Here is an 18,709-nt window from a genome sequence, read left to right as displayed (position 1 = left end):
CGAATGCCGATGCTGAGCGGTCAGCTAGGAGGCGCTCCATCCATGTCGGTACCGGTGAGCGTTGCACTCGCAGTCGCAAGAACGTACGGCAAGTATATTACCTGGAAGAGTCAATGACAGTCCACGCCCCCCTGCGTGGGAAGAGTCTTTCTAGGCCATGACCCACCGGAAGGGCGCAGCGTCCCCCACCCCAGACATGTGACGTCACACCATCGGTATTGACGACTAGACTGATTCCTTATAATCATTTGCCATACACCGGTGGAAGCTGCCGAGACGAGTAACTACATAGCGGGCTCGCCGTGTCACTAATGTACAGAGATACAACAGTTTCGACTGGAACCGGATTAAACGTATACACGGCGCTGATTAGTAATAGATAGAGCCATCAGAATACAGATAATGTATACAACTGTCCGTATACATGCTGAAAGACTCTGCTCACAATCACAACCACACGTCAGCCACACACCCTTATCACGCACTACTCTCTGCCTGTAACACGCACACAGACAATATGTAAGCACCAGCATGGAACAACACCCAGTGCATCCTCTCCGCCACATTAGACAATCCACACTGTCATAACCAGACTGGGAGGTCCACTCAGAAAACAGAATATCCCACCCACCCGACAACCACCATTGCTCAGCCAAGCCACCAACACCCACACATGTCCTACACAGGGGTGCACCCAACATCACAATACTGCCTCCTCTCACAGCACACAAACAATGGCAGGAATGAAAGACACAGGTCTGCCACAAGCATGGAATGAGAGCGCCGCCTGTCATGAGCCAAAGGTGCATCCTGACGTGGCAAATCAGATGATGCCGCAGGCATCCACTTACTATAATCACAATCAACAAACCGGCCGCCCCGCCCCGCCCCCCATTAAACCTTTCCTTACAACAATGTGTACCTTAACCTAACCTATATCGTACCGTAACCTAACCTATATCGTACCGTAACCTAACCTATGTCGTACCGTAACCTAACCTATGTCGTACCGTAACCTAACCTATGTCGTACCGTAACCTAACCTATGTCGTACCGTAACCTAACCTATGTCGTACCGTAACCTAACCTATGTCGTACCGTAACCTAACCTATGTCGTACCGTAACCTAACCTATGTCGTACCGTAACCTAACCTATGTCGTACCTTAACCTAACCTATGTCGTACCTTAACCTAACCTATGTCGTACCTTAACCTAACCTATGTCGTACCTTAACCTAACCTATGTCGTACCTTAACCTAACCTATGTCGTACCTTAACCTAACCTATGTCGTACCTTAACCTAACCTATGTCGTACCTTAACCTAACCTATGTCGTACCTTAACCTAACCTATGTCGTACCTTAACCTAACCTATGTCGTACCTTAACCTAACCTATGTCGTACCTTAACCTAACCTATGTCGTACCTTAACCTAACCTATGTCGTACCTTAACCTAACCTATGTCGTACCTTAACCTAACCTATGTCGTACCTTAACCTAACCTATGTCGTACCTTAACCTAACCTATGTCGTACCTTAACCTAACCTATGTCGTACCTTAACCTAACCTATGTCGTACCTTAACCTAACCTATGTCGTACCTTAACCTAACCTATGTCGTACCTTAACCTAACCTATGTCGTACCTTAACCTAACCTATGTCGTACCTTAACCTAACCTATGTCGTACCTTAACCTAACCTATGTCGTACCTTAACCTAACCTATGTCGTACCTTAACCTAACCTATGTCGTACCTTAACCTAACCTATGTCGTACCTTAACCTAACCTATGTCGTACCTTAACCTAACCTATGTCGTACCTTAACCTAACCTATGTCGTACCTTAACCTAACCTATGTCGTACCTTAACCTAACCTATGTCGTACCTTAACCTAACCTATGTCGTACCTTAACCTAACCTATGTCGTACCTTAACCTAACCTGTATTGCGCCTTAACCTAACCTGTATTGCGCCTTAACCTAACCTGTATTGCGCCTTAACGTAACCTGTATTGCGCCTTAACGTAACCTGTATTGCGCCTTAACGTAACCTGTATTGCGCCTTAACGTAACCTGTATTGCGCCTTAACGTAACCTGTATTGCGCCTTAACGTAACCTGTATTGCGCCTTAACGTAACCTGTATTGCGCCTTAACGTAACCTGTATTGCGCCTTAACGTAACCTGTATTGCGCCTTAACGTAACCTGTATTGCGCCTTAACGTAACCTGTATTGCGCCTTAACGTAACCTGTATTGCGCCTTAACGTAACCTGCATTGCGCCTTAACGTAACCTGCATTGCGCCTTAACGTAACCTGTATTGCGCCTTAACGTAACCTGTATTGCGCCTTAACGTAACCTGTATTGCGCCTTAACGTAACCTGTATTGCGCCTTAACGTAACCTGTATTGCGCCTTAACGTAACCTGTATTGCGCCTTAACGTAACCTGTATTGCGCCTTAACGTAACCGATATTGCGCCTTAACGTAACCTATATTGCGCCGTAACGTAACCTATATTGCGCCGTAACGTAACCCACATTGCCCCTTAACGTAACCCACATTGCCCCTTAACGTAACCCACATTGCCCCTTAACGTAACCCAACACACGTTGGGCCTTAACCCAACACACGTTGGGCCTTAACCCAACACACGTTGGGCCTTAACCCAACACACGTTGGGCCTTAACCCAACACACGTTGGGCCTTAACCCAACACACGTTGGGCCTTAACCCAACACACGTTGGGCCTTAACCCAACACACGTTGGGCCTTAACCCAACACACGTTGGGCCTTAACCCAACACACGTTGGGCCTTAACCCAACACACGTTGGGCCTTAACCCAACACACGTTGGGCCTTAACCCAACACACGTTGGGCCTTAACCTGCTCTGTAATTGTCATACGACGCGTTAAATTAGTGTAGTGTTGCCTAACTGCAACCCCCGCAATATAGTTTGCTACTCGCACTGCCCGGTCCCCAGTGTATCGCTTCATGTTAAACACCTTGCAGCTATACACTGTAATGTGGATGGCAGCAGGACGTACATGCTCAATGCCCTTTGCAGTTGTTCATTGGCATTTGCAGTTGTTCATTGGCATTCGCATGTGCGAAGCACTTAGCCTACGCTGTGGTACGGCCTGTGTCAACTGTCCGCTGATGTTGTACGTCCAAATCACACACTGTACTGCACATTGGTCCTCATGTACTGAATGATACATCGTGGTACATGTGACCGTACAACGACTGCGCCAACAACGGCGAACCATGCGGTCCAAATGTTGTGCACTCAGCTACGTGTCGTCTCCCTATAAGAGCTGGATTGCAGTGTGGTATGCCCTGGATGGCGATCAGCATGAGCCGTCTGTTGATGTAGTGGCGCGTGTTGTCAGACGTAGTCGTCTCTTCTCACACACCGTGATAGCATGGTGCACTGCGTTCCACATCTGCGACATGCGACAGAGGCCGGTTGACAGTCGTTCGCGCAATGGACATCGCATACGTACGGGGGCCACCTTCCACGTGTTCGCGAAGCGTGCACATGTTGTTGCGTGTATGTGGGCAGACATAGTGTGTCGTGACACCTGACACAGGCATGCAACAATCGTTGAATTTGCAAATGGCGATGGACGCCTACGTTTGCTGGTGACGTTATGCAAATGAACAACTGGTAAACCGTTGTGGTGCGGTTGTTCTCGCTAGAGGTGAATCAGTGATGGCGACGATCGGTTGAGCTACCAACCGGTTGTTCCAGCGATACCCACCATGCCCACGAACGTGAATGGCATCTGGGTGTGAAGCGATACGCGGCGGTGGCTGGGTGGGACCGTCCCCGGCCGGTGAGGGGGGGCCTCCCGGCGTGCTGGCCGCGCGGTGCGTGGGCGCACGCGCTACAGCCGGCTGGTGGGGGCGGCCAGTGGCAGGCGCGCCGGCCGACGGAGGCGGCAGGCGGCGCAGCTGCGCGCCGGCGCACCCTGCACGCGGCGCCGTGCGGCCAAAGTAGGTCCTCGCGGGCCCGGTGCGAAGCGCGGTGGACATCTGCAGTGTGCTGGTCCGATTGAGGACTGTGTGCGCTGAGGATGCGCCGCCGCCCGGCGCTCGGCGCCGCGACGCCGTCTGCTGCTCGGTCGCCTCTGCGGTTCTCGCAGGTGGTTTGTATCGCAGCTGTGCGGACGTGTTGGCGCGTGCGCTGTGCTGGGAGAGTTCGCTTCGGCACCCAAGTGGGGCTTTTGTCCTTCTGTGGCGCTGGCGTTGGAGCTGCCGGTCACCGTAGGTGGCGCGTGTTGTCTCCCGCCGGCAATGCCACGACAGCACGCTCCCGGGCCTCTGTCGGCAGCGGCAAGCTCAGTTGGGAGCACGGGTGGTCGCACCTAAAGCGTCTACTCGCCAAACTCCGGGCGATTGCGCCTCTCTCGAACCCGACCAAGTACTTAGGACGGCGCTGCGCGCCGCCGGGACCTGAGAGGGTTTCGAGGTGTATTGTGCAGGGGAGCTCAGCCTCCTCCTGTTTGCAGAATAATTGAGCGGACGCTTGCGTGTTCGCGCGGGCCCCCGGGACACACTCCCGGGCGGCCGGCTGCTCAGCTCTAGTTGACGCAGCTCCCTGGTTGATCCTGCCAGTAGTCATATGCTTGTCTCAAAGATTAAGCCATGCATGTCTCAGTACAAGCCGCATTAAGGTGAAACCGCGAATGGCTCATTAAATCAGTTATGGTTCCTTAGATCGTACCCACGTTACTTGGATAACTGTGGTAATTCTAGAGCTAATACATGCAAACAGAGTCCCGACCAGAGATGGAAGGGACGCTTTTATTAGATCAAAACCAATCGGTCGGCTCGTCCGGTCCGTTTGCCTTGGTGACTCTGAATAACTTTGGGCTGATCGCACGGTCCTCGTACCGGCGACGCATCTTTCAAATGTCTGCCTTATCAACTGTCGATGGTAGGTTCTGCGCCTACCATGGTTGTAACGGGTAACGGGGAATCAGGGTTCGATTCCGGAGAGGGAGCCTGAGAAACGGCTACCACATCCAAGGAAGGCAGCAGGCGCGCAAATTACCCACTCCCGGCACGGGGAGGTAGTGACGAAAAATAACGATACGGGACTCATCCGAGGCCCCGTAATCGGAATGAGTACACTTTAAATCCTTTAACGAGTATCTATTGGAGGGCAAGTCTGGTGCCAGCAGCCGCGGTAATTCCAGCTCCAATAGCGTATATTAAAGTTGTTGCGGTTAAAAAGCTCGTAGTTGGATTTGTGTCCCACGCTGTTGGTTCACCGCCCGTCGGTGTTTAACTGGCATGTATCGTGGGACGTCCTGCCGGTGGGGCGAGCCGAAGGCGTGCGACGCGCCTCGTGCGTGCTCGTGCGTCCCGAGGCGGACCCCGTTGCAATCCTACCAGGGTGCTCTTGAGTGAGTGTCTCGGTGGGCCGGCACGTTTACTTTGAACAAATTAGAGTGCTTAAAGCAGGCAAGCCCGCCTGAATACTGTGTGCATGGAATAATGGAATAGGACCTCGGTTCTATTTTGTTGGTTTTCGGAACCCGAGGTAATGATTAATAGGGACAGGCGGGGGCATTCGTATTGCGACGTTAGAGGTGAAATTCTTGGATCGTCGCAAGACGAACAGAAGCGAAAGCATTTGCCAAGTATGTTTTCATTAATCAAGAACGAAAGTTAGAGGTTCGAAGGCGATCAGATACCGCCCTAGTTCTAACCATAAACGATGCCAGCCAGCGATCCGCCGCAGTTCCTCCGATGACTCGGCGGGCAGCCTCCGGGAAACCAAAGCTTTTGGGTTCCGGGGGAAGTATGGTTGCAAAGCTGAAACTTAAAGGAATTGACGGAAGGGCACCACCAGGAGTGGAGCCTGCGGCTTAATTTGACTCAACACGGGAAACCTCACCAGGCCCGGACACTGGAAGGATTGACAGATTGATAGCTCTTTCTTGATTCGGTGGGTGGTGGTGCATGGCCGTTCTTAGTTGGTGGAGCGATTTGTCTGGTTAATTCCGATAACGAACGAGACTCTAGCCTGCTAACTAGTCGCGTGACATCCTTCGTGCTGTCAGCGATTACTTTTCTTCTTAGAGGGACAGGCGGCTTCTAGCCGCACGAGATTGAGCAATAACAGGTCTGTGATGCCCTTAGATGTTCTGGGCCGCACGCGCGCTACACTGAAGGAATCAGCGTGTCTTCCTAGGCCGAAAGGTCGGGGTAACCCGCTGAACCTCCTTCGTGCTAGGGATTGGGGCTTGCAATTGTTCCCCATGAACGAGGAATTCCCAGTAAGCGCGAGTCATAAGCTCGCGTTGATTACGTCCCTGCCCTTTGTACACACCGCCCGTCGCTACTACCGATTGAATGATTTAGTGAGGTCTTCGGACTGGTACGCGGCATTGACTCTGTCGTTGCCGATGCTACCGGAAAGATGACCAAACTTGATCATTTAGAGGAAGTAAAAGTCGTAACAAGGTTTCCGTAGGTGAACCTGCGGAAGGATCATTACCGACTAGACTGCATGTCGTTCGATGTGCGTGTCGTGTCGCGCAACACGCTACCTGTACGGCTCGCAGTAGCCGTGCGCCGCGTGCGGAACCACGCGTGCTTCTCAAAACTAACGCCAATGTTGTGTGGTACGAGCGCTGAAGCGCTGGAGCGGCTGGCCTGCGGCACCTGGCGCCTGGCGCCGGTTTTGAATGACTTTCGCCCGACTGCCTGTCCGCTCCGGTGTGGAGCCGTACGACGCCCATCGGCCGTGAGGCCGTTGGACACAGAACGCTTGAACAGGGGCCGCCACACGCCTACGTCCCGCCTATGCAACTGTCTTGAAAGAGACAGTGGAAACTAAGAAAAGATCACCCAGGACGGTGGATCACTCGGCTCGTGGGTCGATGAAGAACGCAGCAAATTGCGCGTCGACATGTGAACTGCAGGACACATGAACATCGACGTTTCGAACGCACATTGCGGTCCATGGATTCCGTTCCCGGGCCACGTCTGGCTGAGGGTCGGCTACGTATACTGAAGCGCGCGGCGTTTGCCCCGCTTCGCAGACCTGGGAGCGTCGCGGCCGCCTGTGGGGCCGGCCGCGCCTCCTGAAACGTGCGATGCGCGCCCGTCGCCTGGCGGTTCGCATACCGGTACTTACTCGGTAGCGTGCACAGCCGGCTGGCGGTGTGGCGTGCGACACCTCGTACAACGACCTCAGAGCAGGCGAGACTACCCGCTGAATTTAAGCATATTACTAAGCGGAGGAAAAGAAACTAACAAGGATTCCCCCAGTAGCGGCGAGCGAACAGGGAAGAGTCCAGCACCGAACCCCGCAGGCTGCCGCCTGTCGTGGCATGTGGTGTTTGGGAGGGTCCACTACCCCGACGCCTCGCGCCGAGCCCAAGTCCAACTTGAATGAGGCCACGGCCCGTAGAGGGTGCCAGGCCCGTAGCGGCCGGTGCGAGCGTCGGCGGGACCTCTCCTTCGAGTCGGGTTGCTTGAGAGTGCAGCTCCAAGTGGGTGGTAAACTCCATCTGAGACTAAATATGACCACGAGACCGATAGCGAACAAGTACCGTGAGGGAAAGTTGAAAAGAACTTTGAAGAGAGAGTTCAAAAGTACGTGAAACCGTTCTGGGGTAAACGTGAGAAGTCCGAAAGGTCGAACGGGTGAGATTCACGCCCATCCGGCCACAGGCCTCCGCCCTCGGCAGATGGGGCCGGCCGCCCGCGCGGAGCAATCCGCGGCGGGGTCGTGTCCGGTTGCCTTTCCACTCGCCGCGGGGTGGGGCCGTTCCGGTGTGCGGTGGGCCGCACTTCTCCCCTAGTAGGACGTCGCGACCCGCTGGGTGCCGGCCTACGGCCCGGGTGCGCAGCCTGTCCTTCCGCGGGCCTCGGTTCGCGTCTGTTGGGCAGAGCCCCGGTGTCCTGGCTGGCTGCCCGGCGGTATATCTGGAGGAGTCGATTCGCCCCTTTGGGCGCTCGGGCTCCCGGCAAGCGCGCGCGGTTCTTCCCGGATGACGGACCTACCTGGCCCGGCCCCGGACCCGCGCCGCTGTTGGCTCGGGATGCTCTCGGGCGGAATAATCGCTCCCGTCAGCGGCGCTTCAGCTTTGGACAATTTCACGACCCGTCTTGAAACACGGACCAAGGAGTCTAACATGTGCGCGAGTCATTGGGCTGTACGAAACCTAAAGGCGTAATGAAAGTGAAGGTCTCGCCTTGCGCGGGCCGAGGGAGGATGGGGCTTCCCCGCCCTTCACGGGGCGGCGGCCTCCGCACTCCCGGGGCGTCTCGTCCTCATTGCGAGGTGAGGCGCACCTAGAGCGTACACGTTGGGACCCGAAAGATGGTGAACTATGCCTGGCCAGGACGAAGTCAGGGGAAACCCTGATGGAGGTCCGTAGCGATTCTGACGTGCAAATCGATCGTCGGAGCTGGGTATAGGGGCGAAAGACTAATCGAACCATCTAGTAGCTGGTTCCCTCCGAAGTTTCCCTCAGGATAGCTGGTGCTCGTACGAGTCTCATCCGGTAAAGCGAATGATTAGAGGCCTTGGGGCCGAAACGACCTCAACCTATTCTCAAACTTTAAATGGGTGAGATCTCCGGCTTGCTTGATATGCTGAAGCCGCGAGCAAACGACTCGGATCGGAGTGCCAAGTGGGCCACTTTTGGTAAGCAGAACTGGCGCTGTGGGATGAACCAAACGCCGAGTTAAGGCGCCCGAATCGACGCTCATGGGAAACCATGAAAGGCGTTGGTTGCTTAAGACAGCAGGACGGTGGCCATGGAAGTCGGAATCCGCTAAGGAGTGTGTAACAACTCACCTGCCGAAGCAACTAGCCCTGAAAATGGATGGCGCTGAAGCGTCGTGCCTATACTCGGCCGTCAGTCTGGCAGTCATGGCCGGTCCTTGCGGCCGGCCGCGAAGCCCTGACGAGTAGGAGGGTCGCGGCGGTGGGCGCAGAAGGGTCTGGGCGTGAGCCTGCCTGGAGCCGCCGTCGGTGCAGATCTTGGTGGTAGTAGCAAATACTCCAGCGAGGCCCTGGAGGGCTGACGCGGAGAAGGGTTTCGTGTGAACAGCCGTTGCACACGAGTCAGTCGATCCTAAGCCCTAGGAGAAATCCGATGTTGATGGGGGCCGTCATAGCATGATGCACTTTGTGCTGGCCCCCGTTGGGCGAAAGGGAATCCGGTTCCTATTCCGGAACCCGGCAGCGGAACCGATACAAGTCGGGCCCCTCTTTTAGAGATGCTCGTCGGGGTAACCCAAAAGGACCCGGAGACGCCGTCGGGAGATCGGGGAAGAGTTTTCTTTTCTGCATGAGCGTTCGAGTTCCCTGGAATCCTCTAGCAGGGAGATAGGGTTTGGAACGCGAAGAGCACCGCAGTTGCGGCGGTGTCCCGATCTTCCCCTCGGACCTTGAAAATCCGGGAGAGGGCCACGTGGAGGTGTCGCGCCGGTTCGTACCCATATCCGCAGCAGGTCTCCAAGGTGAAGAGCCTCTAGTCGATAGAATAATGTAGGTAAGGGAAGTCGGCAAATTGGATCCGTAACTTCGGGATAAGGATTGGCTCTGAGGATCGGGGCGTGTCGGGCTTGGTCGGGAAGTGGGTCAGCGCTAACGTGCCGGGCCTGGGCGAGGTGAGTGCCGTAGGGGTGCCGGTAAGTGCGGGCGTTTAGCGCGGGCGTGGTCTGCTCTCGCCGTTGGTTGGCCTCGTGCTGGCCGGCGGTGCAGGATGCGCGCGCCTGCGCGGCGTTCGCGCCCCGGTGCTTCAACCTGCGTGCAGGATCCGAGCTCGGTCCCGTGCCTTGGCCTCCCACGGATCTTCCTTGCTGCGAGGCCGCGTCCGCCTTAGCGTGCTCCTCCGGGGGCGCGCGGGTGCGCGGATTCTCTTCGGCCGCCATTCAACGATCAACTCAGAACTGGCACGGACTGGGGGAATCCGACTGTCTAATTAAAACAAAGCATTGCGATGGCCCTAGCGGGTGTTGACGCAATGTGATTTCTGCCCAGTGCTCTGAATGTCAACGTGAAGAAATTCAAGCAAGCGCGGGTAAACGGCGGGAGTAACTATGACTCTCTTAAGGCGGCCAAGTGGCGGCGGTGTGGCTGCATCCGGACTTGGCTTTTCGAAGTGCGGTCTTGATGTAGTCGTGCTGCTGCTGCGAGGTGCCTTCCTTGGGTTATAGTTACAGGGAGAGTGATGCGCAATACATGGGCCTAGCCCTCTTAGCCTCTCCTCTCCTGCGGTCTTCTCCCCTTCTCGTGGGCCCGCTGATTTTTTGCAGAGTGGAAGACCGCACCAGGGGCTTGGGGGGGTTACCAGCCCCCCCTCGCATTATCCCTTTATAGTTGGGGGCAGCCGACAAGAAACAAGAGATGGTGGCCCTTCCGCTGAAGGTGCCACCCCAGCTACCCCAGCACCTATCCGGCCAACCGGCCGTAACGAAAATGCGATAGTTTGTGTAGCTCCCTTTGCTTGCAGTGAGTGCCACCGCACTTTTACCACGAAGAACGGTCTCGGGGTCCATCGCCGCCGCCAACACCCTGCGGCCGCCAACGCTGAGATCGTGACGGAGAGGCATCGCGCGAGGTGGACGGAGGAAGAAGTCCTGTCGCTCGCCAAGGCAGAGGCCGAACTGTTCCTGGAGAGGGACGCCCGGTTCTTCTTTGTAAATCAAGAACTTACCAGGATGTTCCCCGACCGAACGCTTGAGGCAATCAAGTGCCGACGGCGGCAAGCTGCCCACAAGCAGCTTGTCCGCCAATTCATGGAGGCACTTGAGATCGGTCGGGGTGAAGAGCCGGCGTCCCGCCGTGGAGCAGCGAGCTCGCTGCCTGACGCGGGCGAGGCCGCTGCGCCGCCCGTCGACGCAGCCGAGGACTTCGCGGCCGACACCACCGGGCCGCCGCCGGAGGGGCCGACTGACGCCGCCATCTGGGAGCATCTGGCGGGGCTACCTGCTTCCGCCCAGCGTTTCTCTGCCCTGGATCGAGTCATTGGTCTGGGGCGGGGCACGCCGCCCGATGTCATCCTGGGCATGCTCCCGGATGCCCTTGCGTCGGTCGGGTCCAGGGGGGAGAGGTCGATCACCAGGACACAGCGGCCGCGCCAACCATCCAAGCGGCCGCCTGCCGCCCCGCCGCTGCAGAAGCGCAAGCGGCGCCGCTGGGAATACGCGCGGACACAGGACGCCTTCCGTAGGTCGCGTGCGCGTTGCGTGCGTGGCTTGCTGGACGGCACCCTGCTGCAGCCGCCACCCGACATCCCCGGTCTGCTGGACTTCTGGGCGGACCTCTTCACGAAGAAGCCGATCTCCACCGCCGGCTTCATCCGTGACCGCCTTCTCCCGCACTCGGAGCCTGTCGCTCCTGAGTGCCTATGGGGGCCGGTCACACGTGAGGAGGTCGCTGCTGCCTTGCCGCCCAGGGGATCGGCAGCCGGGCCGGACGGCCTGACTCCAGCGGAGCTGCGGCGCCTGCCGCATGAAGTCCTGGTGAAACTCTTGAACCTCTTCCTCCTGGCCCGCGCCCTCCCCGAGCGTCTGCTTCGCGCCCGGACGTCACTTCTCCCCAAAACGGCTGCACCAACATCCCCCGCTGACTTTCGCCCCATTACGGTCTGCTCGGTGTTGGCGCGGACCTTTCACAAGGTTCTCGCGTCACGCCTGATGCGTGCATGTGCTGTGGACGAACGTCAGCGGGCATTCATCCCCCGGGATGGGATGTTGGAAAACACCTTCATCTTGGACACTGCTCTCACCGACGCAGTCCGCTCCTGTCGCTCTGTTTTTGTGGCATCGATCGACGTCTCTAAAGCGTTCGATTCGGTGGACCATGCCGCCCTCCGCCCCGTGCTGAGGGCTCATGGCCTGCCGGATTGCTTTATTGAGTACGTCGAAAGGTGTTACGAGGGTAGCACGACGGTGATAGCGGGCGGCGCCGACGTGGGCGTGCCCCTGCAGCCGGCTAGGGGTGTGCGTCAGGGTGACCCCCTCTCCCCCCTCCTTTTCAATTTTGCGGTGGACTATGTTTTGAGTCAACTTCCCTCCCACATCGGAGCTCGGATCCTTGGTCGCAGAGTTAACGCTGCGGCCTTCGCAGATGACGTCCTGCTTTTTGCATCGACCGCGAGGGGATTGCAGTCCCTCATCGACGCAGCCGTCGCAGCCCTCGCCCATCTGGGGCTGCAGATCAACGCCCGGAAGTGTTTCACCCTCGCCTTAGTCGCGTCTGGGCGCGACAAGAAGGTGAAGGTCGACGCCGACGTTACCTTCAAAGCGGGCAACGCCACCGTGCCCGCCCTACGTGTGGGTGAAACCTTCCGGTACCTGGGACTGCAATTCTCCACCGCTGGTCGCTGCGTTTTCAACCCACGACGCCACCTGGTGGAGCAGCTGGACGTCATCTCCCGAGCTCCGCTCAAGCCGCAACAGCGCCTCCACGCCCTCACCACCGTACTTCTGCCTGGCCTGTACCATGGGCTGGCCCTCAGCCGCACCCGAGTGGGTGCGTTGAAAGCGGCAGATGTGACCATCCGTGCCGCCGTCAGGAGATGGTTCCGCCTTCCGGCGGACACTCCCCTGGGCTACTTCCACGCTCCTGTAGCCCAGGGAGGCCTCGGCATCCCATCATGCCGATGGATGGGGCCAACACTTCGCCGGTCCCGTCTCCTGGCGCTGAAGAGGATTGGGCCAGCCGCCGACGGTGCAGGCCGGGACGAGGTGCAGCGTGAGATTGAGGCGCTGGAGCGGCATCTTACGTGGGAGGGCCACCTCCTCAAATCGTCGACGCAGGTTGGATAGATGTGGGCCGCGCGCCTGCACGTTGCCTTTGACGGTGCGGCGCTGTCATCTTCCGCCGCCGTCAAGGGGCAACACCAGTGGGTCGCTGACACCAGTCGCCTGCTATCTGGGCGTAACTTCATCGACGCTCTCCGCGCCCGCATCAACGCCTTCCCCACGAAGGCACGGCGCAGTCGCGGGCGGGAGGCGGACACCAGATGCCGCGCGGGCTGCCAGGCCGTAGAGACCGCCAACCACGTGTTACAGGCTTGCTTCAGGACGCACGGGTCCCGGGTTAAGCGGCATGACGCGATCGTGCGCTATGTTGCCCGTGGACTCGCGCAGAGGGGCTTCAACGTCTCTGTGGAGCCCCACCTCCGCACACCTGAGGGAATCCGCAAGCCTGACGTGGTGGCGGTTAAAGACGGCATTGCCCGCGTCATCGACGCCCAGGTAGTCGGAGACCATCTCCGGCTCGACTGGTGTCACTCCGAGAAAGCGGCCTACTACAACACGCCGTCCATCAGGCGTGCCATCTCCAACCTGCACCGTGACGTTGAGGAGGTTACAGTGTCCACCGCGACATTGAATTGGAGGGGTGTATGGTCTCCAGCGTCGGCCGGAGATCTCTCCGCACTTGGATTTAGACCCCGAGAACTGGCGGTGCTTAGCACGAGAGTACTGCAAAGCTGCTGCACGAGCTATCGCATTTTCGAATATATGACGGCGCACAGTCCGATGGAGCGAGCCGGCGTCGGATAGGATGCTGGTTATTTTCTTCGCCTTGACTCCTGGGGCCTATCCACAGGAGGAATATCCCGTCTTTGTTCTTTCTTCTTTGTGTATGTAACTTATGTTGTTTTTGTTTCTGTTTTTTCCAGCATATATATATGTATATGTATTGTAGTTTTAACCTTTTCTTGTGGCATCGCCCTGTAAGTCCCCACCTCGGTGGCGGACATGGCGTGAAACACCTGCCACACCCTATCTGTACATATATATGTGTTATTCAGCAATGAATAAAGACGGCTAATGAATAGCCAAATGCCTCGTCATCTAATTAGTGACGCGCATGAATGGATTAACGAGATTCCCGCTGTCCCTATCTACTGCAAAAATTAGACACTCTCCTGGATCAGCTAGAAGGGAAACCGGTCATAGTAGGACTGGACTCGAACGCAAACTCACCAGTCTGGTATAGTTCCATGACAGATGAAGCGGGCAGAATGCTTGAAGACTTCATCGCACAAAGAGGACTAATAGTGATGAACGAAATGTCAGACCTCACAACATACTGTGGCCCAAATGGACAAAGCAACATCGATGTGACAATCTGTACTCCCCCAGCAGCCAGAGCTCTGTGCAACTGGATGATTCATGAGGAATGGACATCAAGTGACCACAGGGCTATAACATACAATATCAAAGCACCCCAAAGGAGGAGAGAGACAGAGAAATTGGCGACATATAACACAAACTTTGCAAAGTGGCCCATCTTTGACAAACAGCTTGTCAAGTCCACAGAGAACTGGCCACAGGGGACAAACGGTGTAAATGGAATGGCTACCAGACTGCAGGAAGCTATCTATGAATCCTGCAGCAGATCCATGAGAAAGCGAACTCGTGTGCAGAACCCAGTTCCATGGTGGAGTGCAACTCTTGCTGACTTGAGGCGACAGGCCCAGATGAAATTGATGACAAAATAATAAAGAGGGTCTGGCACACGAGTCCCCATCTCCTGGTGGACCTATATAACAGCTGTCTGCAGGAAAGAAAGGTCCCAGATGAGTGGAAAAAGGGTAATGTGTGCATTCTGCTCAAATCAGAAGAAAAGCCCAGGGATGAGCCAAAGTCATACCGCCCAATATGCCTGCTCCCTATCATAGCGAAGGTCTTAGAACGCCTAGTCGTAAATCGCCTTGACAAGTTGTATGACGAATCAGGGCTCAAGGCCCCAAACCAGTTTGGGTTCCGTAAAGGTGCCTCAACTGAAATGGCCATTAGGCAGCTCCTTAGCAACGTTCAATGTGATGAAAAGTATGTAGTGGTTATCTTTGTAGACATAGCAGGCGCCTTCGACAACCTCTGGTGGCCTAGTGTCATGAGACGCCTAAGAAAAATCCAGTGCCCACGTAACCTCTATGATCTGATGGTGGACTATTTTAAGAACAGGACAGTTGTAGTTAATAACAGGGCCGGATGTGTAGAGAAAACAGTCACCAAGGGATGCCCACAAGGCTCCATTTGTGGCCCATTCCTATGGAACCTTGTCTTCGACGAGATAGTAAACGAGAAGGAGGGTGATCAATGGACAAAAGTGGCATACGCTGATGACCTAGCCATTATCGTTAGGGGACAGAGCCGTAAACAAGTAGAAGACCGAGCAATGCGAGCCCTAAAGGAGGTAAGCGAATGGACCAAAAAGAACAAGCTAGGGATATCCAAACACAAAACAGTAGCCATGACCATCAAAGGCAGTTTTGACAGGAATAGACCGCCAATAATCCCATTCGAGGGGGGTAACATAAAATTCGTCTCAGAGGCCACATACCTGGGGGTAACCCTTGATGAAAGACTCCTTTTCACACCACATGTGAAAAACATCCAGAGAAAGCTAGGTGCCATCTCAGGCTTGCTATTGAGGGTTACTAGAACAGAGTGGGGCCTGCAGAAGAAGTCCCTAAAACTGATGTACCAGGGCTTATGCCTCTCTGTCTGTAGATACGGTGCAGCAGCATGGGCACATCGCACAAAGCACAGGTATGTAAAAAGGATACTGGACGCAATACAAAGGCCATTTCTATTGCAGATGACCAAAGCTTGCAGGACTGTGTCAACTGATGCCCTACAGGTGTTAACGGGAAGCTTGCCACTGGACCTAGAGGTAGTGAAGGCAGCCTTGCTATACTACGCAAGACATGAGGTGGTTGGCCTGGTTGCCGGGTTCCAAGCTCCAAGAAATATTGCTGGGCAAAATCCTAGATGTAGTACTAAAAAAAGAATAGAGTTTATGTTGCAGGAGGAGTGGCAGAACAGATGGAACCAGGGACTGACTGGAAGGGAAACATACAACTGGGTACCAGATGTGGGAATGTGGCAGAAAGGCTGGCGGAGGGCTATAATCCCACCATACTCCCTAACCTGCCTACTGACAGACCATGGGCTGAAAAAGAAGATCTGCGACCTGGGTATAGAGGAAAGCACCAGATGTACATGTGGTGAAGAAGAAGACACAAACCACATACTTTACACCTGCACACAATATGCAGAGCCCAGAGGTAAGCTCATTGAGGCAGTGGGTCCTGAATCCTTCAGGAGTAAACAAACACTGCTCCAAACTAAAGAGAGCTACTCAGCAATCAAATTATTTGCTGAGGAAGCTTTTGACATCAGAGAAGTTACCATGATCCTCAGTGACCTGGCTTAAAATATCTAGGTTCTCTGGATATTCAGAAAAGCGACCAAAGACATCATGGGAACGTTACAGGTAAAGCACAGAAGGACACCCATGATTCCGAAACAGCCCTGATATCTTGCGCACTTGGAGGAGACATGGCTGAGTGTGGAGGGGTGACGAGCTTCCTCTCAGAACCACCGATGATGCCTCTACATGTATCCTGGGACACCAGTGGCGAGAAGGGTATGTCGGAGGGGAAAAGGAACAAATATATTGACAGAGACTGGCTGAGATCCTGGGAAACTCTCGATCGACAGCATGTGGGCGTGGCCAGCCTGGTGACTACAGGTTGTCCCCCTGAGCACCTCCTTATTACGAACATGCTGTAAGTGGATGCTATACTGCTGATGAATAGGGTCGCCATCAGCAGTGGCGGCGCTGCCTCCACGTGGTTCCCCGTGGGCACCCAAATAGGGTGGCTAAAGGCGCTCTTCAAATGGAAGGTCCATTCCCCCAGAAAGGGGGTAGTTTTTCCAAGCTGGTTTCCTTCGTTGTGGTGGAGTTGGGTAGTGGATACATGGGTTGGATTTGAAGGGAGTATGAGCGAAGGCTCGGGGATCCCTGACGAGAATCCACCTCTGGCAAGGGGAAACCCGACCCAGAAAAGCCATGTACAATACTGTCCCTATCTACTCCCTGGGAAAGCGGTCTGCGTGGCGCCACCCGGGGGAGGTGTGTTGCCTCCCGATAACTGGGTTAAAACCGCCAGGAGACCCTCTGATTCCCTGAAAGTATTGTCTTCAGCAGGGCTCAGAGGAACCTGAGTGGGGCGGGGACCGTAATGTCCTATCCCGTGGCCTTGACGTGGCCCTGGGGCTCAGTACCCCCACAAGATGGGGTGAAGCTAACACGGGAAGGGCCGTCCATGCATGACGTTAAAAGGCTAGCCCTTAACTGGGTGCAACCCACACTGGTCCGCACTGGCCCACCGTGAATTATCAAAAGCGGTGGGTGAGACATGGTCGGTCATGATCCCCCAGTACGTGTGGAGACCCTCCGGGGAACGTAACTCGGGTTTGAGTGCCGCACCGTCTCGTTGATGTAAAACTCCACATATAAGACCCGGACTGACTCCTTTAACACCTTCCGGGCTGCGTCGATAGGTGTGGGTTGTCGTGTGTCAAGGTAGGACGTAAAACTCCCGTCCTGGCAGGACGTTAAATGCCCCCAACCCAAGCGAAAGCAAAGGGTGCATGGCGCAGGGGAAGCTGCGTTACGGGAGACACAACACCTGTCTCCCCTGAGTTGAGCGCGGTGGTTGGGCGAGGGTATGAGGGTAAGTCTCACGACGATCCCGGAACCCTGCGGTCCTCCCGCCGCAGTTCCTCACGTCTTGGACGACGTTAAAAGTCCCCGGAGCGCCTACCGTGCATCTGCGCCCGGTTTCCGTCAGCCGTGCCTGCCTGGGAGGGATCGCGACCCGAGCCGCCGAGGGCCTTTCGCCGTGCCTTGAGGCACGTTCCGTCAAACCGTGAGGTGGTGACATCGAGCGGCTAGGTTAGATGGGCGCGATCTTCTGAAAGTCTGGGGGACCGGCCCGGCACCTGAGTAGGACCGGGTCCTAGGCCATCAGGTGGGAACCTGGCCTAGTAAGAGGTGAAGCGCGGGAGGTGAATCCGCCTTCCCGGAGTGCGGGGGGCACTCGGCGGGGAAGGGACGGGAGAAATCTCGGGAGACACGGCTGGCGAGGAGGACAAGGACGTTGGGAACGGCGCCCTTAACCTATGCAGCTAGATAAAATGCCCTTGGTCCCGGGGCAGGACTGGTGGACAAGCTGCTTTGCCCCCCCTCATGCCCGTGGAACCGGTCGGGGGTTATCAGACGGGTCTTCTTTTTCTCACTCTCTTAAAAATCATGGCTGACGACAAAGAGAGTGATGCTGGCGCTTCGGAGCATGATGCTCCTATTTTCGAGGATGACGTGGGCGATGATATGTCGGTCGTTGACCGACATTCACACTTCCTTCGACTATTCGATCGAAGTGTAAAACACGGCAAAATAAATGCCGAGCAAGTAAGAGTGCTCAAGGAGACGATTGCGCAATGGGCGTTAGCCCACGCGCGACTAGAAGGCAAGTACTCTGAAGTACAAGCCGAAAACGAGAGACTAAGAAAAGAACTACAAAAGCCTGTCAAGACATATGCAGCAGCTGCTGCAACTTCTACAGTGAGACAAAAAGTGCAGGAGGTAATAAAGCAGAACGTTGAGAAAGTTGTCCCGACCTTGTTTGTTAAACCAAAAAAGGGAGAGGATATAAAGAAAGCAAAAGAAAACTTTGAAAAAAGTATAAACCCAAAGAAAGATAAAATAAGAATAAATGCAGTAAGAACAACAAAAAATTTATTAATTGTAGAAGTAGCCTCCCCAGAAGATTCAGACAAACTAATAAATAATCCACAGTTAAAACAGCACTTCACTTGTGAGAAACCGCGAAAAAGGCGTCCACTAATGATGTTATAT

General features: G+C 55.4%; 2 non-coding genes across 2 annotated transcripts; both read left to right on the top strand.

The window, feature by feature from the left end:
* Positions 1 to 4,606: 4,606 nt before the first annotated feature.
* On the top strand, positions 4,607 to 6,516 carry LOC124580578. The gene has a single exon (XR_006973201.1). It is a non-coding gene; the product is annotated as a small subunit ribosomal RNA (ribosomal RNA).
* A 351-nt stretch (positions 6,517 to 6,867) lies between these two features.
* Positions 6,868 to 7,022, top strand: LOC124580564. The gene has a single exon (XR_006973188.1). It is a non-coding gene; the product is annotated as a 5.8S ribosomal RNA (ribosomal RNA).
* Positions 7,023 to 18,709: the final 11,687 nt, after the last annotated feature.

The sequence above is a fragment of the Schistocerca americana genome, unplaced genomic scaffold, assembly GCF_021461395.2.
Source record: "Schistocerca americana isolate TAMUIC-IGC-003095 unplaced genomic scaffold, iqSchAmer2.1 HiC_scaffold_334, whole genome shotgun sequence".
In the NCBI taxonomy this organism is placed as follows: domain Eukaryota; kingdom Metazoa; phylum Arthropoda; class Insecta; order Orthoptera; family Acrididae; genus Schistocerca; species Schistocerca americana.
The sequence above is the reverse complement of the archived record's forward strand: the minus strand, read 5'-3'. Positions and strand labels throughout refer to the sequence as shown.